The 25,150-nt window shown below is 45.8% G+C and overlaps 1 long non-coding RNA gene across 1 annotated transcript in view; it reads left to right on the top strand.

Annotated features, from left to right (window-relative positions):
• LOC142777244 (uncharacterized) overlaps positions 1–21,352 on the top strand; it is a 98,818-nt gene extending 77,466 nt beyond the window's left edge. The window contains exon 2 of the long non-coding RNA XR_012887987.1: positions 20,619–21,352. This is a non-coding gene — a long non-coding RNA (uncharacterized LOC142777244). The remainder of the gene's footprint in view (positions 1–20,618) is intronic.
• The last annotated feature ends 3,798 nt before the right edge of the window (positions 21,353–25,150 follow it).

Below are 25,150 nucleotides of genomic sequence, written 5' to 3'. Positions count from 1 at the left end.
TTGTTCCCAGCAACGCCGCAGCCCCAAGTCGCCTCCCTCACTGACGTCGTCCGCGAGGAGGTTCAGCAAGCACTGGGGAATTCCACGCCGTCGGAAGCATCTTGCGAACCAAAGCGATGACCTACTCCGCTGCTACTCGTCGACCCCGACCCGTCCCAACCCGTTATCAATGCCGCAAACCATGCATTGGATTTGTTTATTTGTCCAGATCTCACGCCGCAAAGGACGACGCAGTTGTCTATGAGGAAAACAAGTTTATTGGAGCGAACCTGTGCTCCCCTAACAACTGAAAAAATACACAGGTGGCGAAGCAGCGGCCAGCAAAACGACGGGCACGCTAGTGAGCGTCGGCGATGGAATGACGCCGCATCAGCTGTGCGGGAATTTATATCCCTCGGCGCGAGGGTTTCTCAAATAGTCCAATTGTATCGAGAACGCCGTGATAGCGTTTGTTAGAAACGCTGTTCGCTCGAACAGCGTTTCTAACAAACAACGCTTGAAGCGTTGTTTCTATCGAACAACGCCTGAAGCGTTGTTCGATAGCGTTTGTTCGAAACGCTGTGAAAACGGCGATAGCACAGGCCGGCGCAGCCAGGCCGAAAAAACAAAACACAAATAAACAAATCCAATGCATGGTTCGCGACATTATATATATATATATATATATATATATATATATATATATATGTATATATATATATATTTATATATATATATATATAAATATATATATATATATATATATATATATATATATATATATATATATATATATATATATATATATATATATATATATATATATATATATATATATATATATATAGAATATGGCACAACAGAAGCGTTGTCAACAAGGATAAATATATTTATTTCCCAACAGTTTCGGGAGGGGCCCTCCCTTCATCAGGGAATGAGTTATACTAACATGAAACATGAACTTCCAAACTTCGTTGCGGCCTTGTCCCTCTCGCCTTGGAAGATGTTTGCGAGAGTGAGAAAAAACTAAAGAAAGAAAGAAAGAAAAAAAGAAAAAAAGAAAGTAAAAGAGAGGAAGAACCACTGTCAACACTGAGAACAAAACCAAATGTCCATGTACGTCCACATCCGGTTCTAATCCCGTGCTGGTCAGTTCTCGGCGTGTGTCGGGCCACCCAAGTTTGTATATATATATATGTATATATATATATATATATATATATATATATATATATATATATATATATATATATATATATATATATATATATATATATATGTATATATATATATATATATAATATATATATAGATTAGATAGATAGATAGATAGATAGATAGATAGATAGATAGATAGATAGATAGATAGATAGATAGATAGATAGATAGATAGATAGATAGATAGATAGATAGATAGATATGATAGCTGTGTGGTGAAGAATAATTTATATCTCACCTTTGCAGCATGCCGGGACTGTAGTGTTGTGTTGTGGTTTTCATTCTGCTCTGTGCCTACACAAGAGATGTGTTCTAGCCCTTTACAATTGCCTATCCCATTGCTAAATGCTCTTCAGTACTTCAATTGGTTTCGTCTTACAGTTGCACAAAACCAGATCTGTAGTTTGACAGATTTATAAAATTGGCAATGTGTTTTTCGTGGAGACCGCCTTTCAGTGAGAAAAACAAGCTGTGTGCGGCCAAATACGTGTACTATCTCTAACAAGGGAGGGTACTCTTTGTATTCTTTTCTTAATCGTGCCAATATTCTGCCTTTTTGCCGTTCTTGGTAGGCTTCTTTAATTCAGTGCAGAAGTTTACGCTGCCAGCCCCCACTGTCTTGAGCCATATAACACACTGCTCTTCACGTTTTGTCAAAGAACAAAATTTGGCATGTTATAATCTGGAGTTTTACTTTCAGGCACCACAATGAATTAGGAGCTATATTAGAGGGCTTTATATTAGCTCTTACTCCGTGGTAGTATGATATGCTTTACAAAGAAAGCACGTGGGCACAATGGGACTATGGCTGTTCACTGCAATAATGTCACTTGGCTGCTAACCTGAACATCGTGGGTGCGATCCTCGCACTGGCGGTCCCATTCGAATGGAGGCAAAATGCTAAAGGCCCATGTGCGAAATCTGTCTACGTTAACACCACTAAATGGTAAAAATTGCCAGAGCCCTCCACTATGGCTACCTGATAATCATATCAAGGCATATGATTAATACTATTGTAGTTGTTGTTATATCTCTATCAAAATATGGCTCCATCAGCTCTGACTTCATCCCGCCATTTCGTGCTCAGTATAAGATCGCCTTAGCTGTCTGAGCCAGTGCACCATGTAGAAATACAATGTTGTGTAGAAATTTCCACTCTCTAAAAGTGTACGATTCACAGCAAGCTTGGATTTTGTTTTGTTAATTACTTTTAACAATTTTTGCTTTCTCTGACAGAGTTTCTGTGAACTACATGCATGTAGCGGGAAAAGAGCATTTTAAAGAGGCATTTGCTTTTTTGAATTTGCTTAAAGGAAACCTCCTAATTTAACAGGTCACCTTCAACAAAAAATGAATACATTGGGGCGCCAATTGAATACATGGTATAGACACGACCCTACTGAATATGACATTCACCAGGGGCGTGCCATGTGCTCTTTGTTATATCTCAGCTTCTTTATCCTTATTTTTTAGTATCTACCATACTTGTCAAAACATAATTTTTCAATATTGAATTCCAGTTTATGCACAACCTAAACATACATGCATGCAACATCTAGCCACAGTGCGCAATGTACGAGATTTTGTGCTATGTGCCTAAATAAAAAGGTTTGTATACAATACACTTGATTCAGTGTTTCTCTAGCACAAGTGGACGTTTAGCATGTTATGTTGCCATCTGTAGAGTTTCATTTGAGGAAAGTATTGCGATTTCAGAAGTTCGAATCACGCAGAAGTTTTTATATGCTTCGAGGTGCTAATTTCATTAGTTCTTTTCCAAAATGCACTTAGGTAAAAAATGTGTGAGCTTTAGTCTAATGTCAATAATTTCAGTGCATGTCCAGAACAACTAATTTAGCACTTGAAAGCACAGGAAAGCTTATTTCATGCCTTGAAGTTCTGATATTGAAACTTCAGAGTAAAAAAGTCTATAGAAGGCTGTTTTTAGAAGACACCCTCAATAAAAGACATCCCTTAATCTCCTTCTCATGTACAAGGTGTCCTTCGGGACTAGTTTAGAACTTGAAAGGAATAATCCTCGGTTTGTTTATTTATTTACAATACCTCAAAGGCACAATGAAGGGTTTTTACATGAAAGGGTGGGCTATCAGGAAAGCGAAAGAGTTAACCTGCAAGGGATGTCCGCTGCTGTTGTTTTGACAATGCAGTGGATATCCAATATCCAGTTAGAGATGTTCCGTTGACGTCCCTAGCATGTCATTGTTTTCACTGAGATATTTCGGTGCGGTGAGATCGAGAGGGTAGACAGACGGAAAGTTAAAAATGGGAGACGATGAGACGAGTGATTAGGACGTTATGAAAGAGGACTAAGATGGAAACTACTGAGAGAAACGACGCAGGGAACAATGATGGAGACGATGAAGACCTTCGAAAATTGGACAGTGACTCCAGAAAGAAGCGCTGCGCTCCGGCTCAAATAGGCAGCTCCGAGGCCCCTGACAACAAGGACCTTTCATGAGACGAACTTTATGTACCCTATTTAGATGAGCTTTGGGGGAATGGAGGCGATGATTTCAAGCATTGTGTATTTTTGATGACTGATAACTTCATCGTGTGCGCGCCATCGTGCTTTTTATTTGTATTTGTGCGCCACTGTATTGTCGCAGATATTTTCCTAATGTATACTGTGTCGCACGACGTGAGTGTCAAAATAATGTTTTATAGTTTTGTGTAGTGGTTGTTGTACGTTGGCAGCATGTGTGAAGCAGCATGTGGTGGTAAACGTTGGCAGCATGTGGTGGTAAATTAAGTGCATCTATATTGAGAACATGTCATAGCGTCTCTTACTTCCTGGCCCTAGGACGAATTCCTGTGTGTAGAAAGTAATTCAGACGCATAGCCATGGGGCAACTGAAAAAAAAGGGTTGAGTGGTTTTTCCTTACTTTGATGGGTGGTAGCGAGGAACGTCTCATATTTAAACAGAAAGGAGCGCACTGACAACACCTCTTCACCCTTGACAAAGCTTACAATCGTGCATATTATTGATATGAAGCCTCCGCATCACTGAGAGCTGTTGATGACTGCCTCACGCACCCATCTTTTACTTGTATTATTTTAAAAGCTTCAGCTATTTACTGCGTGCGCAGCTGAGCTGAACAAAACCGCTGTAGTCATTCAGCACCAGGAAGAGGGCTGGCACTCCAGCACTGGGGTGAACCGTGCGAGCGTGCAAAACCATCACGACGACGCCGAACTGCAAACGCGCGATATGTATAACGTGTTTGGCAGCGCCTTCATCGTGGAAGCCGATCGCAACAAGCTTGACGACAGTGCTGTGACTCCCTCTAAAATGACAAAGACGCCTAAGCTTCGCAATCAAAGCAGATGGCGACAACGTAATCAGGACTAGTGCACACTGTGGCCTGAATTTTCAGCCGGCTTCGGTTCACAACGGATTCTTCAACGGAGCCGTAAGAAAACCAATGTCTGTGCGCATAACATTGTCAGTTTCAAAGTATCTTCTAAGTATCGTAGCAACCCAAACCAACACTGGGTGGCGCTGCCACTCCGGACAGGCAGCACCATTTATGGCAGAAAAATAGAAATTGGATATGTACAGGTGCTCCAAAAGTAAATGAAGCACGCGAGCTCCGGCCAAGCTACGGAAAAGTGAATGCCAGCGTGCTCCTTTAGGAAGTAGGTATTTATTTCGATACGGAAACGTGCCAGAAGTCACTGCCATCATTTCCCCGTAAAAATTAAGAACCACTTTTGTGATGAAGCGCGCTGGCATTCACTCTTGTGTAGCTTGGCCGGAGCTCGCGTGCTTTCTTTTACTTTTGGAACACCTGTACGCCGTGGGAAGGTTTTTTTATTTCCGGGCGATTCGTTTCGCCCCCGTGACCGTTTTGGCGACGTCACCAAAATGTCATGACTCCCGCGGCGTTTTTTTTCTTCCGCCGTTCATTTGAAGTAGAGACAGGCCTGGGCGAGGCGAAAACTGTGAACGTCATGGCTGAATAGATAGGATGAAGAGTTTTCTGAAAAAGCGTAGAGTATGACCATTCGTTCCCCCTCGAACTAACAAACGTTGGCAAAAGGTCATTCCCTGTCGGAATGGTCGTGATCAAGGTTTTTGGTTTTTATGTGATCAGAGATGTTTGCAATTTGATCAAAGGTGTTGCAACAACCTGCTCTCTTCTTTGTGGGATTTACTGTACCATATGACAGTGCATGACAGTTGAAACTAGGATGCAACCGTACATATATTTTCTAACGTTACTTCTGTTTCTGCACATATATATTTCAGCCGGTGTCTGGACGTTTCTGCTGTGCCCCTTCGCTTAGATGTGCCATTTATACTGGTGTTCAATGCCCACGAGGATTATCTTTCTTTTTAGTAAAGACCAGCAACAACATACGAGAATAGCTACTGAAACCATCAGTAATATCACTACACATATGCTTTAAATACATATTTTCAAGCACTTGCCTTAGAGTGTGAATCCAGCTGCAAGCCGACCTGCTTTGCGCTTGTACTGTCTACTTCTTTTTTGTCTCCTCCCTAATCTTGTTTTCCGCAGCAATTTTTGCACAACTTTTCTCGGTCATGAAAAACCAACTAGCCCAACATCTGACTTTGCTAACTACCTGCTTGGCCTTTTGCTGTGTGTGGGGGTTGGTTTCGGTGCGACGAAGATCACCCAACAGGTGCGTACGGAGGCTTAGAAAAACCTTTGTAACATTGAATGCTATAAGTAGCTTTTTTGAGCCCTAGGCAGGCAGCAGCTTAGCAAGACTGCTTTGTTAACTCCACAATGAAGTATAATATTGTAACCAAGTACTGTAGACTTTGACAGGTTTGGAAGCACAAAAAGTTGCATATGTTGGTATATTGTTTGCTCTTCATGTCAAACACAGTCTTGACATGAATATAGCATGAGTTTCTCGATTATTTTAGGCATCATGGCGTACCCTATTTTTAAAGGTGTCTCGGAGTGTAAACGGGCCTGTCTATCGTGACTTGTATATTTTGCATTTATGTAACATCCTCGTAAATATAGTAAATCGTGAAACCTTTGAAGCAACGTGCTCAGATCATGAAAAATCAAACCAGCGTTATTGATTGCTCATTAATCCCGAAAGAAGTCTTTTTATCAAAATATCTGATGTAGAGGATGGCCCTACATGGAAACTACACATTCAACTACGTAGTGGACGGCAGCTGCAGAGCAACTCTGCGAGTCGTTTGTGTCTTGTACTCATGCAAAAGCTACTGTTTTTTTTCACAGCTCTGCAGAAATTATTTTGCAATTTTCGTTGCAATTGTGATAGTTTAACATACTATATATAGTCATAAAGTAGCAGCTGTCAGCACATTTCATGCAAACATTCGCAAACAGACTTGCATCAGTGAGGAGGATTGAAAAACAAAATATTGCAGTGCTAGCGTCCCGTTGTCAAATACGCTTGGTCAGTGAGATCTTGTGATGAATCAACTGCTTTGTTAAGTGCATGGATCGCCCCGTCCCTTCAGCAAGGTAGTAATGTTGAACGGAGCAAATCATTGCAATGAATACATTTGATTGATTGATATGTAGGGTTTACCGTCCCAAAATCATCATATGATTATGAGACACTCCACAGTGGAGTGTTCCGGAAGTTTCAACCACCTGGGGTTCTTTACCATGCACCCAATCAGAGCTCACGGGCATACAACATTTCCGCCTCCATCGAAAATTCAGCCGCCGTAGCCACAATTTGATGCCGCAACCTGCGGGTCAGCATCCGAGTACCTTAGCCACTAGACCACCTCAGCAGGGGGCGCAGTGAATGCCTTTGCTACTCTAACAAATTACTACTTTCGCTGAGTACTCTTTCATCTCGAACACATATAAATGCTCATTTTTGACTGCAGTTACGGAGTTGAACCGTCTTGATCCAACCATAAAAAGCATCGAGTCACCATTTACTTTTGGTGACAGGATGAAAAATAAGCCCCAACAGTATAAAAAAACAAGTCATCTTTATGCTAATCTTTGTGTATTGCATGGCTTCTTTATGTTGAGTAACAGTGTACTAGGCTTGGCTGTTTCGTTGTAAATACTAAAGATGTTATAAAATGAACACACCTAGTTGTAAGAAATTCAATGTACTCGGCAATGTGCGTATTTTGTTACATGCTCATGTTGTTATGATATGCCCGCTTGCCTTGGTTTTCAAATGAAACTGGCAGTACTAAAAATAAATTAATTACTCCACCAGGAAGCAACGTTTCTTGAATTTAGGCAGCTCACTCGCCGTGCACCAAATTACCCTTCCACTTGAGCTTGAGTCGTGCAGTAACAATATCAAACTCCATTGGCAATGAACCCTTAACGGCCTTGGTGTTACAGTAAAAAAATATATCACCGACAATTACAATACTGCCTAAAATAAACAAATTCTGCGTGCAGCTGTTTGGGTGTTTTGATTTTCCGCTAAGTTCAATTGAACAATTTGTAAGAGACAAGCATGAATGTAAAGATGCTTACCACTATATTCCATAACTCTCTCGCTAGAAAATGCATGTCTGCCTGACTTTTATTGTAATGAAAGAAGCTTTGTGGGGTCAGATATATCCAGTTTGTACAACATTGCCTGGTTCACAAAGATGATGTCTTTGCAAGTGCTTCGTCAGGTAAGCGCAGCAGTGGAATTCTTTTCACAGTGGAGAGGAAAGGGGTGTTCTCGTGCATAAGTAGCATAAAGGTCTGGTTTGTCTTTTTGTCTATATTACAGTGACTTACAGCTAAAGTTGATGCGGATTGATGTCCTGTTAATGCGAGGCACAGAAAATGAACGTTTTTGGTAATCGTGGTGGGCGAAAACAACACAGCTACTACCAGCAAGCCCTGGCCAACTTTGCGGCACACAATTGACCCACTTCATCTGAGGCACTGAATACGCAAGTAGATAACCATGCTCGCGCTTTATGGTAGTCTATGCGAGCAGCACAACAGTACTGGCAGAGTACGACTTTAATGGGTTCTTTGGAATCCACACGTTTCAGAGAGGCAGAGCACATCATCGTCAAGATCAGCCTCACTACGCCTACTGTGGAGAATGATCCGTCAATCAACCCAGTCTTGACTTTAATGGGTTCTTTGGAATCCACACGTTTCAGAGAGGCAGACCACATCATCAAGATCAGCCTGACTACGCCTACTGTGGAGAATGATCCGTCAACCAACCCAGTCTTGTGTTCTCTGCGGCCACGTTATTCGTGGGAACGTTTTAATCTCACCGGCCCACCTAATGACTCTTTGTCTCCCATTCGTGCGTCTCCATCCTCTGCGAATCCAGTCAGTAACCTTTGATTACCAGTGGTCATACTGCCTAGGTTCACAGCCCATGTCCATTACTTCCCCTTGATTTACACTTTGAAATACTTAACCTTTGTTTTTTTCCTTTTCCATTGCTCGCTGCGCCGTCCTAACCTTAAGCTGAACCCTTTTAGTAAGCCACTAGTATTCTGCTCTATTGGTACGTACCGGCAAAATGCAGTGGTTATATACTGTCACGGGGTCGTGACTTCGAAGAAAGGGAGCAGACAGTACTTTGAAGAATAATGTATTTATTCAGCCGGACCTGTGGCCCCGTAAAAGGAAAGTAAGATTGCAGCGAGACCCTGGCACTGATAGCGGCGAACATAGCCTCGGCCGTCGATCAAGTGACAAGAGGCGAAGCGCGTCGGCATTTATACCCTTGCCATCAAATATTCTTGCGTTATCACTATATCACTAGCAGCGACGTAGGTTCCTGAATAATCTATGACGTTCCCGAAGTGGGCGTAATCTTAGCAAAACGATCTAGTAAAGCTTCAAAGCTTCTCAAACAGCGTAGGCGCTGTTTGCGCCGAACGTGGCCGACTTCTGGTCAAGCACGGCGCCATTGAGACTTCGTAATGCCATCGGGCACAACCTCGTAGTCGAGTGGGCTGAGACGCCGAACTACTTACTCTGTATGGTCTCAATTAACGTCGCAAAAGTTTTTCACTGAGCCCACGTCGGCGCATCGGCGTCCATACCCAGACACAATCCCCGGGCTGGTACTGCACGAAGCTTTGTCGAAGATTGCAACGGCGGCTGGCAGTCGCCTGCTGGTTCTTGATACGAAGGCAGGCGAGTTTACGAGCTTCTTCCGCCCACTGAAGGTAGGCGGTGACTGTGGTGATAGCGCTTATGCACGTCAAGTGTCGGCGATATCAGGTGCTATCACCCCCAATTTTAAAGTGTTGCTTCTACGTGACGTCAAGGGTCACATGAGCGTCTGCTATATATGAATGCTGGTTGCATGGAATAAAGGTTGGTTGAAGTTATCTCGCCCACATCGGAAGCGGCTCAGTTTCTTTTCTCTGCTTCTGCGGCCGGCCGGGATGCGCATGGCCTTTCGCTAGGCAGCAACGCGACATGGTGTCAAAAGTGGCAGTCCCTGATAATCGAGGGGCGTTGCAGCAGTACTCTGTCAAGCGGCACCATGTCAGAAGACGAAGAAGTCAAGCCGATTCACGGCATGTTCACTGTTCCAGCTTCGCCAATTTTTCACTTTGACCAGACGTGTGAATGGCCTTCCTGGATCCAACTATTCGACGATTACCACTTTGCCTCTGGCCTAAATGAGCGAAGTGAAGGAGCTCCAGTCTGGACTCTACACAATAGGCAGGCAAGCGAGAGAGATCTTTTCGACCTTCGCACTATCTGACGAACAGCAGAAGCAGCAGGAAGTCACCAGGAAAAAGTTTGACGATCACTTCGTGGCCGCACGGAACCTCATTTACGAGAGCGCATGTTTTCACCGACGTATACAACAACCTGGAGAGTCAGTCGACCAATTCATCACCGAGTTGAACACTGGCGGACCGGTGCGACTACAAGGAAAAGGAACGCATGATTCGCGCCCAGTTTGTAGTCGGCATTAGTGATGCCAAGCTCTCGGAGTTTCTGCAAATGGTTGCGAATTTGACACTCGCCAGCGCTTTGGTAAAAGCTCGCTTGCAGGAGATCATCCAACGACAGCAGCAACACCTGCGAGAAACTAGCGACGAACCTTTGGCAGCACCAGCCAGGAACCTGGACACGGTCAACAAAGAACAGCAGCCCCGGAAGAATTCTACAGGACAGCGTTCCGGCACCTAGTGAAGGAGCAGTGCACCTGTCACACAAGGTCAACGCACCAGATCACAGTCCTACCGACTTTTCAGCTCCAGTCCATGCCCCAACTGCGGTCAAAGAGAGCACCCGAGGACCTCCTGCCTGGCACGAGCTGCGAAATGCAACTACTGCGGTTGTTCCGGACATTTTGCAGTGGTATGTCGAAAAAAGGCTGCAAGCGAGCGAGCAAAGATAGAGCTATCTTCTCTCCATATGGACAAGGGGGTGTATTTCGTAGGCATGGTATGGGGGGGGGGGGGGGCACTTTAATTCTCGGTATGCTCAAGTTGCTATTACCGACACTTCTGGGTTCGCTAAACCTGATTCGGGTGCAGAAGTGTCCATTGTACCCTCAATGTTTCCGGGATTACCTACCAAATTAGAGAAGTGCGACATAACCTTAACAGGCCCTGCAAATGAGCCTCTGCATGCTCTCGGAAAGTTTCTTGCCACTATCCAGTGGAAACAATACATTATCCGACAAAGCGTGTACGTAGTTTCGGCTTTGCGCTCGATACTTTTGGGTCTACCAGCTCTTGAAGCCCTTGAGCTGATAAAGTTCGCTGACTCGGTCAGTAGTGCGACAGCCATTGACGCTTTCTACCCTCAGCTTTTCGATAGTCTGGGAGCTATCAAAGGCGAGTACAATATCAGACTGAAGTCGAACTTTGTATCCTTTGCTATTCAGGTCGCTCGTCGCATTGCCTTACCCCTGCAGGACCGAGGTGAGCATGGAGCTCGAGCGTGTGGAGCGAAAGCGAACGAACCAACAAAATGGTGCACGGACATTGTACCAGTACTGAAACCTTCCAGAGACGTTCGTATTTGCGTCGACTTGACGCAATTATATAAAAGTGTACTTCGCGAGTGCAATGTTATGCCGACTGTTCAAGATAGACTTGGTCTGTTAAGTGGGGCATCAGTTTTTCTGAGCTGGACCCTAATTCTGGATTTTATCAGATCAAGTTGTCGCCGAAAAGCCAATTGTTAACTACCTTCTTTACACCATTGGGTAATACGGTTTTCAGAAGTTACCATTTGGAATAACGTCAGCATCTGAGTTTTTCCAAAAGAAAATGTCGCAGATTCTGGAAGGAATCCCAGGCGTGGTAAACATGATGAATGATTTGCCCATTTATGACTGCAATCAAGCTCAACATGAGCGTCTGCGTCTTACGCTATATATACCGTCTCATGAGTCTGGCGTTATACTAAACAAAGAAAAGTTGCTTTGGAGCAGCCGATTTAAAGTTTCTTGGTTGTGTTCTGAGCCGAGACAGAATCGGGCCGGACCCTGAAAAGGTCCGGGCCATCAATGAACTGCCGACGCCGAATAACGTGTCTGACGTTCGGCGGCTGCTCGGTATGACTAATCATCTCACAAGATCAGTAGCAGATTTGACTTCAAAAACGGCGTTGTTACGTCACTTGCTTTTGAAGAGTTCTGAATGAACCTAGGGACCAGGCCAAGAGCAAGCGCTGTTATACGTTAAAGACGTTATTGGTTCGGCGCGCGTCATGGCTAACTACGATGCAAAGTACCCTACGATTCTTTCCGCCGATACGTCATCATTCTGTTAGGGGTCGGTACTGATGCAAGTCCAACCAAACAACAAAAAAAGACCCGTTGTCTTTGCACTGCACTCGTTGACGCCTGCCGAAACTAAATAATCCCAGATTGAAAAAGAAGCACTAGCAAGGACGTGGGTGGCAGAGCGATTCGAAGGGTACATCAAAAGCCTTGAAATTGTTTGTGAAACCGACCACCGACCTCTTGTAACCTCGCTAGGAAAATCTCCTTTAGATGTTTTACACCTCGCATTCAACGTTTTCGCATGAGGCTCATGCGGTTCAGCTATGAAGTTGTGCATGTCCCGGGAGAGCCTAGTTACTGCAGATGCATTGTCAAGGACCACTATTCGTAAAAAAGGAAGTGATAATGCATTGACCGTTAGTAACGTCAGCAGGCACGTTTCAGGATGCTTGTCAAACGCGGACAGGGCCAGCCTTTTCGAGAGAGTGAAAGCTGAAAAAGCTGCTGACAAAGTTTTTCAAGCACTCGTAAAACTCAGTGAGAAAGGGTGGCGAAAATTCTCATCTCTTCCGATGGTCTTGCGTCCATATTGGCAGGAAATAGCAATGCTTACAGTTGCTGAAGGCGTGCTGTTTAAAGGCGCGAGGTTAGTCACTACTCGAAAATTGCGCTCAGAGGTCTTGATACACTTGCACGAGAGTAACCTTGCGATCGGAAAACGTGGAGCTCGAGTGAAAGAGTTGGTATGGTAACCTAGATTGAGTTGTCATTTGAGAGCTTTGGTTACCGATTGCCGCGTATGCGCCGAGCACAGACACCAAAACTCAAAACCAATGATCTCGACAGCCATTCCACAGCATCCTTGGCAAAAACTAGGCGCTGATATCTGCTATATTCAAGGAAGATGGTACTTGGTGGTTGTGGAATATTTTTCTAGGTACCCAGAGATTGCTTTGTTATCATCTACAACGTGTTCCACTGTCATTGCGCACCTTAAAAGTTTCTTTGCAAGACATGATATACCAGAGTTCGTCATATCTGATAACGGAGCGCAATTTTTGTCGCAGGAATACAAGTTGTTTGCTCGCAAGTACGGTTTTTGCACTCTGACGGTTAGCCCCAGGTACGCCCAGGCAAATGGTGAAGTAGAGAGAATGGTTCAGACAAAGATCTCATTAGAAAGGCGACGAACCCATATCTTTCTTTCCTAGCGTACAGGTACCCTCCGGGGCTACTTGGGAAAGGCCCTACAGAACTTATAATGGGCAGGCGGCTATGCACAACCGTGCCTGTCCATCCCACCAGCCTTCTGCCTAAAATGGTTAAATTGAGGAAGTTCGAAAGCCGTGATATAACCGCCCCACAGCGACACCGTAGGAGCTCCAACCGTCGTCATAGGGCTACTTCGTTACGAGCACTCTAACCGGGCGCGGAAGTGTGGGTTACGGACTGCAAAGCCAAATCGCGAATCTTGCGACTTGCTGGGCGGCCGAGGTCATATGTGGTTAGAACTTCTACTGGTGTAGTTTTAGGAAGAAACAGAACATCCTTGGTTCGCTTTGTTTCACAGCCAAAAGAAAAATAATGGGGGTATCTATGATTTTCCTCAGGCAAATGATAGTCGCGTAGAAACGGAACAGAAATCTAATCGCGTTACAGACAGCATAGCACCTGACGATCTATCTAGCACTTTCTTGACAGCAACTGACCTTACTGACAACCGAACGCGACCTGGTCGTCGTGTTTGACAGCCGGACCGCTACTGGTTCAGCAATTGACTGTATTGTTTCTTGCGCATTGTTGTTTCTGTAAAGTGTTTTTTCGCCGGCAGTGCTGCTAAGTTGGTTCCAACTGTCAGCGTATTATTAAAGAAGGAGAGATGTGGTGATAGTGCTTATGCGGGTCAAGTGTCCACGATATAAGGTGCTATCACCCACAACTGCAAAGTGTTGCTTGTACGTGACGTCATGGGTCACATGAGTGTCTGCTATATATGTATGCTGCTTCCATGGAATAAAGGCTGGTTGATGTTATCTCGCCCACATCGGAAGCGGCTCAGTTCCTTTCCTCTGCTTCTGCGGCCGGCCGAGATGCGCATGCCTTTCGCTAGGCCGCAACGTGACACACAACGCGACGAGGTTCTCTTCGTCGTTGACGTTTAGACGCATAGCGTCGAGCGTCGTTGCTGGGCTCCTTCCATAGACCGACTCGTACGGCGTCATCTGTGTCGTTTCTTGGACGCCCATATTGTACGCGAAGGTCATCTACGGAAAGATTTCATCCCACGCCTTGTGCTCGACGTCGATGTACATAGCCAGCATATCGGCGATGGCCTTATTAGGACGCTCAGTGAGGCCATTGCTCTGTGGATGGTAAGCAGTGGTCCGGCGTTGACTTGTCCGGCTCTACCTCTGGATGGCCTGAGTCAAGTCCGCTGTAAAGGCCGTACTTCTCTCGGTAATGAGAACCTGTGGAGCTCCGTTCGCAGGACGATTTTTTCGATGAGGAAATTTGCTACCTCAGCGGCACTGCCTTTGGGCAGGGTCCTTGTCTCGGCGTAGCACATTAGATAGTCGGTGGCTACGACGATCCATTTGTTCCCAAAATGTCCATGCTGATTTGCTGGAATGGCCAGTGAGATGGCGCGATGGGCTGAGGAAGTTTGACTGGCCCATTCGTAGGTGGTGTCTTTCGTCGTTGACAGTACCGCCGCCTCTTCACATAACGAGTTACGTCAGTGAAAAGACGTGGCCAGTTGTACTTCTCCTGTATTCTTGGGAGCATACGGAAAGCACCGAGGTGTCCAGCCATTGGGTCGTCGTGCAGAGCATCCAAACTTCTGGATGTAACACTGTAGGTACTACGGCGAGGTAGCAGGCCCGAAGTGGCGAGAAGTTTTTCTTCAGGAGAACGCCGATCCGCAAGAAAAACAACTGAACTCCTCATTTGAATACTTTTGGGGCAACGGCCTTGCCCTCGAGGTATTCTACAAGGCTCCTTGCTGAGTTCCGGGTCAGCTCTCTGCTGCTTGGCGAAATCGTCGGGACTTATGGTTCCTAAGAAACAGTCATCGTTCGGGTCGCCCTTCGGTGGTGGTTCGACAGGGGCACTAGACAGGCAGTCGGCGTCAGAGTGTTTTTTTTTTCAGACTTGTAAACTACAGTACGTCGAATGGCTGAAGTTTTAGGCTCCATCATGCAAGTCGACTTGAAGGGTCTTTCAAGTTAGCTAGTCAAGGCGTTGTGGTAGCTGACAACTTTGTAGGGCCTGCCAAGGTAGGGAAGGAACTTTTATGTAGCCCAGATGATTGCAAGGCATTCGTTTTCTACTGTAGAATAATTAGATTCTGCCTTTGATAGCGACCGGCTAGCATAACTGATGACTCTTTCCAGTCTGTTAGTCCTCTGCACAAGAATGGCGCCGAGTCCTACACTGCTTACGTCTGTGTGTATTTCTGTCTCAGCGAATTCGTCAAAGTGTTCGAGTAGCGGATGCGTCTGCAGGCGTCGTTTCAGTTCCTGAAATGCTTCCTCCTTCAGCGTTTCCCACTTAAACTCCACGTCAATCCTGGTAATGTTAGTGAGGGGCTCTGCAATGCGGGCGAAGTTTTCGACGAACCACCTCTAATAGACATATAGGCAAGGAAATCAACGAATGGCCTTCTTGTCGGTAGGCGGCGAAAAGGTGGCGATGGAAGCTGTTTTCTGCGGGTCGGGGCAAACGCCGGGCTTGTTGATGACGTTGCCCAAAAACAAGAGCTCCTTGTATGCAGAGCGGCACTTTTCGGCCTTGAGGGCGAGTCCGGAGTTCTTGATTGCTTACAGTACAGCTTTATGGCACCGGACGTGTTCGTCGAAGTTTGAGAAAAACACAACAACGTCATTCAGGTGCACAATTAAGGCGCGCCTGCCACTTAAAGCCGGCCAGTGCTGAATCCACAACACGTCGGGAAGTCGCGGGTGCCGAGCAAATACCTAAGGACATGACGTTAAACTCGAACAGGCCGTATGGTGTAATAAAGGCAGTTTGTTTCTCGGTCCCTCTCATCGACTTCCATCTGCCCGTAGCAAGTCTGAGATCCATCGAAGAAAAGAACCTCGAAGTGTGAAGTCGATTCAGGGTGTCGTCTATGCGGGGAAGAAGATACACGTCCTTCGTAACCTTGTTCAGGCAGCAATAGTCAATGCAGAAGCGTAGGGTTCTCTCCTTCTTCACTAACACAACGGGTAACGTCCATGGACTCTTTGAAGGCTGAATAATGTCGTCACGTAGCATTTCGTCGTCTTGCTTCTTTATAGCATCGCGTTCTCGCGTCGACACTCTGTATGGTCTGTGGCGGAGGGGCCTGGCACTCTCTTTTGTTAGGATGCAATGTTTTGCAGCAGGGCCGGATCTGTCGAATTTTCGACGAAGACGAAAAACACTCCTTGTATTGTCGAAGAAGAGTTTTGAGCTGTTCTTGCTTATGCATCGGAAAGCTTGCGCTAACGTCGACAGCTAGATGACAAACTTGGTTTGTCTCAGAAGCTCCGGTAGACTCGGCAAGGGTGAAATCGTTACTGGCTTCCACTATGTCTTCGATGTAGGCAACCATGATGCCTTTGCTCACGGGCTTGCACTCGTTGCTGAAGTTCGAAAGCATCGCTATAGCTTTTCTTCCTCGCAGCTCGGCTATTCCTCTGGCGACACAAATCTCGTGGTTGAACAGCAGGTATTTGTTGCCTTTAACGACGCCTCGCATATTTGTTGGTATCTGTGTGCTGACAGAAATGCTGAAGCTAGAGCGGGGGAGGATGGTGACTCGTTCTTCCAGCACATTTAAGACGCACTTTTCTGCTGACGTGTGTTGTGGTTTTTTCTGTGGTTATCGACTTTGATCTGAGGTTGATCACTGCCCCGTGAAGGGCTCAGAAGTCCAGACCAAGAATGGTGTCTCTGGAGCAAAGTTGTAGGACTACAAAGCTTGCGGGGTAAATCAGTTTGTTGATGGAGACTGTCGGTGGGCAGAATCCTGCTGGCGTTACTATGTGACCTACAGCTGTGCGAATCTCAGGGCCTTCCCACGCGGTCTTCATTTTCTTGAACTTCGGGGACAACACTCCGGTGATGACGGAATAGTCGACTCCGGTGTCGACGAGAGCTGTGACATTGTGGGTGTCGATAAGAACGTCGAGGTCGCTAGTTCGTTGTCTTGCGTTGCAGTTGGGCTGCGGCGTCAGGTCACGACTACGTCGGCTTGTTCCGATTATTTCGTGTTGCGTAATTAGGTTGTCTTCAGTACGTGAGCTTGTGAAGTCAGGGATCGTTCGGCATGCCACCATGTTTTTAAGGTTTCGTCATTGCGTTGTCGTTGGCGGTGGAGGATCTTCGGGAGTTCGTCGTACTGCAACTACCCCTCCATCGGTTGCTGCCCTCAGTTTTCCGAAAGATGCGGGCTATAAGCGACCGGCCGCGGATTGTCCAAAGTACGGCGGGTGGTGCGGTGAGCTGTAGCGGCCAGGCGATGGGGAACGGTATGATCGTCATTCTTGCCACTGTGTTCCGGGTACGTAATCGGCGATGTCACGAGGCGTTTCACCCAGCTGCGGACTCGGCTCGTTGATGGAAAATCGCTGGAACACCATCTGTTGGTACTGGTAGTGGCTGTAGGTGTGGCCCGCCTCCCCGCAGTGGTAGCATAGCGGTGGTTTGTCTGGGGCGCCCCAAACGGTCGTTTTCCTTAGTGTGTAGCGCTGGCCAAGAGGAGAACGCGAGGGCGTGGGTGATGGTGGTGGCGGCGGCGTCTGGCGACGGAAATTCGGTGGTGCGGCATTTTGGTGTGGGCGCGGAGGCGGGATGTAGCGGTGGGCTACAGCGGCGTAGTTCATTGCGTGCGGCTGAGGCGACGGGGCTTCGGAAACTCCAAGCGATTAGCGAACTTTCGCAGCTCCTTCTGCACAATCTGCCGGATCGCTTGACTTATGCCATTGGAGCCGAGGGCGTGAACAGTGGCACTGTCTTGCGTCGATCGGCGATTGTACTGGCGGGTAGGCATTTAAAGCGTTTTCTCAATTTATCATGGCCTCCGACATAAATTTTCGGACTGTTTTGGGTGGGTTCCGCACCATCCCAGTGAAGAGGCTTTGCTTTCCTCCTCGCATGAGCAAACCAACCTTCTTCTCCTCGGTCATGTCAGGGTCGGTGAGCCACAACAGACGAATCATCTTTTCCGCAAAAATTGTGACGCTTTCGTTCGGCAGCTGCGCCCATCTTTCCAGCAAACAAGCGGCCCCCTCTTTTCGGGTGACGCTCGTGAACGTTTCAAAAATTGCACTGCGAAAGAGGTCCCTAGTTAGAAGTGACGACTCATTTTTTTCTAATCAAGTCCGCGCCACATCTTTCAGGTAAAAGTACACGCGACGTATTTTTTCTTCCGGGTATCACTGGTTCAAGGCAGTCACTCGGTCATACGTCTCCAGCCACATCTCCGCTTTTTCACATGATGATCCATGGAAGGTCGGTGGCTATCTCGGCTGGTGCATTACCACTGTGGCGGGCATTGGCACAGGAGCAGTCATGGTGCTCGCTGTAGAGTTGGGGGCATTGGGCTTGCGAATGTTATCTGGCATTGCCCCTTACCCTTGATGTAGCCCTCACTGCCTGCGGCTAGCTTGCTGATAGAGGTAAGCTTCGACGTCGTATTCACGATGTGGGTTTTGCTCACGGTTGGAGAGGGGCGTTCTGTTCATGGGCCGGTAAGCACCTACACCAGATGTCATGGGGTCATCAACCTAAAGAACCCGACAGTACTTTGAAGAATAATCTATTTATTCGACAGAACCTGTGACCATGTAAAAGGAGAGTAAGATTGCAGCGACAGACTCGCACTGACAGCGGCAAACAGAGCGTCGGCCGTCGATGAACTGACAAGCAGCGAAGCGTGTCGGCATTTATACCCTTGCCATCAAATATTCTAGCGTTATCACTAGTGGCGACGTCGATTCCCAAATAATCTGTGACGTTCCCAAAGCAGGCGTAATCTTGACAAAATGATGTACTAAAGCCTCGAAGCTTCTCGAGCATCATATGCGTGGTTTGCGCTGAACGTAGTGTAGCGGGGTGATAACAAAACTTGAGGAATTGCAGAAACGTGGCAATACCTTCCTATTGAGCGTTAGCAGTAGATTACCATTCATAATTTGACAATGTTTGCCGAATATTATCCACCCCATCCTCATTCTTCTAGTTATTTAACTCTGATGGTTCCGCTTGTGTCTCCCTGCTTTACACTCTTTTTTTTGTTGGGATTCTGTCGTGTTCTTTATGGAGAACTACGGTGGCCGTGAATCTATTCTAGAATTCTTCCAGTATTTTATTGTAGGGTTCGTCGATGCCCTGATTCCGTACTGTCTGCATTACTGCTGATGTCACGACTGCGACAAACTCCTTTTCGTAATCTATGCAAGCCCTAAATCGGGTTGATTGTATTCCGTGCATTTCTCTATTACCCGATACATAGTATGATTATGGTCTGTTGTGGAGTAGCTTGTACGAAATCCGGCTTGGTGGTTTGGTTGATTGAACTTTAATGTCGCCTTAATTATATTAGCTAATATTTTTTAATGATTGTAAAGAACGGACAGTAAGCTGATCGGCCAATAATTAAAGAAGCCCTTGACGTTCGCTTTCTTATGAATTAAGGTAACATTGGAGTTATTCCAAGATTCTGGTACCCTTCCTATCAAAAGACACTTTGTTTGGAAGATGGTGAATTTTTCTAACACAACTTGTCCGCCATCTTTCAGCAGGTTCGTTGTTACCTCGACAAATTATAGAGCAAAAAAAAAGATTGTGAAGTATCTTCTTGTCATGAGCGTCAAGGGAAGGAACATAAATCGATAAGAAGTGTGTCTGCTCAATCATGTTGTCGCACTTTACCGTTTACAGTTTCTGAGACTGCAACCAATGAAAATCTCCAGCTAGTGTTGTCCGAATAGGGTTTCCTGAGGCAGGATCTGAAGTCATTGTCTACACTTTTGCGAGAATGATGCCTGCTGATGTCTGCAGCATGACTCATTACTACATACACCAATCCTTTTCTTTGCTTGCTGAATTTCTGTGGCATGCATTCGTTTGCGCGCTTATGCCACTGGCGGCGATGTCGCTTAGCGCAGGAACAGGCACCTAAAAGTTGCTTTTAAAGCTGCCTTGGTTAAGCTTGTTTATTGGCTAGGGGGAAAGAGTGTCGTGTGAGATACGGCAGTTCAGACTACCTAGGAATTAATTTTCGCACAGTCCCGCTGCAAATTCAGTGCTACACCAATGGCATCCTCAAATACACATCTTCCAATCTGGCTACTCGACAAATAAAAAAACACTCAGACTCAATATAGGCTGCTGCATACAAACACTCGTGATACAAGTGTCAACAGGTAAAGTTTGGTGCACTCTGGCGTTCCGAAAGTGTTTTTGTGTGCACAATAGTAGATGGCCCTCCTGACATACCCTTTTCAGCGTGTCTCTTAGTTCATTTGTTCACTGCCCCTAAACACATTTCAGAGCTAGTGTCGGGCTGGCTTATTGCTGAAATATTTTTGGAAAGCCAGCTTTTCTGAAAAGCGTATCACAAACAGGTGTAACGTTAAAAAATGTACGCATGTGTGGTAAGAGACTATTTACCACAACCGAAAAAGCCGATTTTAGGTGCGCAGTTATCGCCGTGATTGCAAATAATGATGATTGTGGTGAAGCGCAGGAAGGCGACGATGGTGTGCGCGGTGATCGAGCGAAGATCTCGAGCGACGTAATCTCTTGGTGAGCCGCAGAGAAACGCATCAGGCGGTCGAGCAGCGGGCCATGTCCCGACGTCTCGATGTGACGCTGCTATTCAGGGGCCCATCCCGGCTTCCACGATTGCGAGGGACTACTGGGCCCGGCATCACCCCACCTGTACACGGCTGCGATTCCCCCGCGAGGTGCCTGGCGAGTGGCTGGCGTTGTCCCTGGTACTGGCCTGTCGCTGTTCTTGGCTGGTAGCCGTTCTTGGCTGGTACCGTTCAAGCCACCTTTCGTGGCACTGTTTCTGTTGACGACCCCGGTGCTGTACCAGCGCCAACACTGCTGCACTGGGTTTCTCCCTGGAATGTATCAGATGAGCCGGGCCATGTACCGGTACTGACCCAGAGGAGGCTTTTTACTCCCGTCCTGGCGCCGAGTTCATGTGGCCCTCTTCCGGCCCACTGAGATCTCGACCACACGGCCTGAACCACCGACTTGGCTACGTGCACCATTGCAAACCGACCCTTGTTCGGGGTGCGCCGGACGAGAGCTCGGAGCTTCGCTCTTCGAAAACTCCACGCCTAAAGCACCGACATTAACTGCTGTGGTGTGAGTGTGGAACATTGCTAGTTTTATGTACATGTATATATGTCATGTAGTGTAGTCCCGCGTCTGTGTCGATATGTATATAAAGTGGTGTCTCTTCATCTATGGGTGTTTCCTGTGTCCGTCTGGCTAAGCTGTGCCCACATTTGCCCACAGCATGATTGCATGACAGTTTGCATTGTCATGAATTGTCATATGGTGCTATAAATACCACGAGCAAGAGAGTAGGCTGTTGCGGGCACTATAACACGAACATGACACAGGAAAACGTACAGAGAAAACTGTCTTGCTCTCTTTTTGTGATTCAATGATTTCGCGTGCTGTACTGGGAAATGGGAAAAGGACCAAAGGGATACCAATAAAAACAACCACCTACATGGTAATCAAGACACAGGCGAGTTTGCTTATAAAGTTGAAAGCTCAAAAATACACGGAACAATGCGTTCGCACTGCCTGTCCAGGCCAAACTAATTGAACATGCACGGATGTTTTGCAGCACTAACGCAATAACTTGTCTACAGATATAACTTGTTGTCACCATAAATGACAGGCAAGCAAGTGAACTACATAGTTCTGTTTTTGTACAATTTCATCACAAACCACACCAACATATTTTACTTACATAAGCAGCACGCATACTACGTACTTGTTCATACAAACTAAGAGCTACGGATGCAGTCGTTTGCCAACAGTAAACATAAGGAATAAAGGGTCTCAACACCCGACTTTATGGCACTGGGCAGGCTATCCAATAGTGAGGAGATTTAACAAAATAAGAAGCACAAACCACTGTGCCATCGAAATGACCTCTACATCTTTCTATGCGCGAAATATTGACGCGAAACAAATTGCAATTACCTCTTAACAATCAAAAACCTGATGCCGACGGATAAGACACAAAACGAGCTTCTTGCGGACGTTCGTTTGTTCCACGGAGGAAGGAATGTTCATATCCGAGGCTTTTTCAGGGGACTGCTCTTTAGGCCATCTCATCAGCCGTAACGTTCACAGTTTTTACTTCGCCCCAGCTTGTCTAGCTTTAAAGCGGATTGCGGATAAAAACAAAAAAACTGCTCCGTGGCAATCAAGGTGTTTTGGTGATGTCACCAAAATGGCCACGTGGGCGAAACGAATCGACTTGCAAAAAAAAACCGTCCCGTACGTCACGCGTTTTCCCTTCTTCCCGCCACGCTGCCACTTGCCTCTGTCCTCGTGCAGGGCCCTCAAAGCTTCTGTGCTCATGCAGGGCCCTGCAGGGAACGGAAAGGACTGTGACGCATTCCCTGACATCACAAAGTAGCAGCGCCACCATCACCCTTATTAACGCTGAACAGACTGTTCGCACTTAAAATTCGCGGCCACGAGTGACAGATGCCTAACTTGTGCCTTCTACTGTTGTAGGCAGCCTTTTTATTTGGTTAATCTTTTTGTTAATAACTTCTGTGACTGTAAATTCCCGTACTTCTTGTACCAATCGGTGTTGACTTATGTTCTTATCATGCTTGAATCGGTACGTTTACAGCTTGCACCGTGTCAAAAGCTTCCACCACACTCAGTATCATGTGAAACTAACCGTTGTTACTACGCTATGCGAAAGACCGTCTCTCTTCTTAGCGTCAACGTGTCTTACTTTGCTTTTACTTTGAGCGGGAGACGTATAATCTAATCCAGGTCCCAGAAATGATGAAGTGCTTACCCTCATAAAGGAATGTCACGACAAGACAACCCAAAGCTTAAATGATATCAAACAGCGCTTTATAGCCCTGAAGACCCGTGTCACAAGCATTAAAAATACTTTGAACAGCGTGGCAAAGTTCAAATACAACTTTGACGCTGTCACCTAACCTGTGAATGAAGTCAAGTCGAATATAAGCAGGACAAGCAGACAGCTAGTTGAAGTAGTTGAGCATGTCAACTACAGAATGAGAACGAACAACCTTATAGTCAAAGGCCTTCCTGAAGGTGATTGCGATGGTTACACAGAGACAGAACGAATCGTCCAAAATTCGTTCACTGGTCACCTTAAGATTACCGCTGGAGTTATCAAACGAGCACACCACTTTGGCCAACACCGTCCCGGCTTTCAGCGTCCGATCATAATTAAGTTTCTGAACTTTATATCTAAAATGGATGCCCCGCGCAATTCGTACAAGCTTAAAAACCTGGCGACACCAAAACTTTGACTTGAAAATTTTTCACCGAGTGTTCAGATCGCAAGCGGAAAGCTTCGGGACTTCGCCAGGAGCAACCGCCCTGATAACGCCCAATTTTCAGTATGTTTTAACAAGCTTCACCTTCAAGGAAAGGTTTATCAGTTTGATCAAGCGACTGGTTTGGTTGTACAGGCATCTTCAGATCCAAACGATCTGCCAAATCATGTTCAGCGGCCCTCGATGAGCGTCCTCCACCTATTGGTTCATTTTTGATGCTTTTGAATAACTTTCATCGCATATACCATAAAACCAACATCTTAAAAGCCATTATGCAGACCTGCTCTGCATAAATTGTTATCAGTACCGAAACGTGGCTATCGGAGGATATTACAAGCAGCGAACATTCGTTACCATCTTCATTCGTCATCTTCCGCAAAGACAGAAATGGCTCCCGAGGTGGCGGTGTGCTTGACGCGATGAAGGAATTATACCACCCGTCTCAAATTCCAGTAGAATCACCCCTTGAAGTAACCTGGGCCTCATGTCACATCGGTCATGTCGCTTGCATTATTGGCGGCTGTTATCGATCCTCCGACAGCAGTTCAGAGTTTTCAGAACTTCTTGGTGACGCCATTGAGCAAGTTACACACAAATTTTCTCATTCACTCCTATTCTTAGGTGGTGACTTTAATTACCCAGAAATTGACTGCCCACTTTGTCTGCCCTTCATCACAACAATCTATCTTACTGCATTTGTTTCCTTCAGCTGCTTCTTTAACACAATTTAACCCAACTTATACATAAACCGACGCGAAAGGATCGGGTTTTAGACTTAGTCCAAACTAACAACCCTGAGATCTGTAGCACACGCGTGCTGAAAGAAATCAGTGATCACGGGGCTCTCCATTACTTGGTTTCGCTTCCCGTTGCAAAAAAATTCAAAACTAAAAAACAATAACCTAAACTATGCGCGTACCAACGTAACAAAAATGAAGAGTATGTTACAGACTTTTGCAGCTGTTTTTTTTTTGAACGCCGTGACGACCGTACAATTAATAAAAGCTACTGTTTGTTCCGAGACAATCTTACGACGAAAATGGAAGCTGCCTGCGTCCCGAAACTAACAATCAGTTCTAGATCAGATTACCCATGGTTCACACGAGACGTAAAACATGCCTTAAACAAAAATAAAAGGGTTTACAGAAACGCTGGTCACTCGAACTGTCCTGGATATTCCTAAAGATTACTAAAACGTTTTAGCTCACACAAAACGTGCCATTTTTCCAGCGAAAGACAAATGCTTTAATGACACGCTACCTAACCTCACGAAAACAGACCATGAAAATTTTGCAAAATTGTGAACCCTAAAAGTGACCACTCAACACCACTATTATTGAGGCAAGACGGCAGCATCTTATCTGTAGAACACTCTCCAGAAAAGTTTAATAAGCACTTTACTGAAGCATTCACTGATGAACTTCCTCTGAACGATTCTCTTTCCCTGCCAAAACTGGCATTTCAACACCTTTTTCCAGCACTCCTAATAACGGAGAATGGAGAAGCTAGCTCAATTATTCGGCTTCCTTTCAATACCAGTCCCGGTCCCTATGGCATCAGTGCCAAAGTGCTTAAACAAACCTGACAGCATTCAGATAACTGGCTTGCATTCATTTTTAAGCCATTTCTTGACTCTGCTCAATAACCAGGCAACTGAAAATCTGCTCATGTAGTACTGATATTTAAATCTGGT

This window comes from Rhipicephalus microplus, chromosome X, assembly GCF_043290135.1.
Source record: "Rhipicephalus microplus isolate Deutch F79 chromosome X, USDA_Rmic, whole genome shotgun sequence".
Taxonomy (NCBI): domain Eukaryota; kingdom Metazoa; phylum Arthropoda; class Arachnida; order Ixodida; family Ixodidae; genus Rhipicephalus; species Rhipicephalus microplus.
Note: the sequence above shows the minus strand (reverse complement) of the source record. Positions and strands in the feature narration are given on the sequence as shown.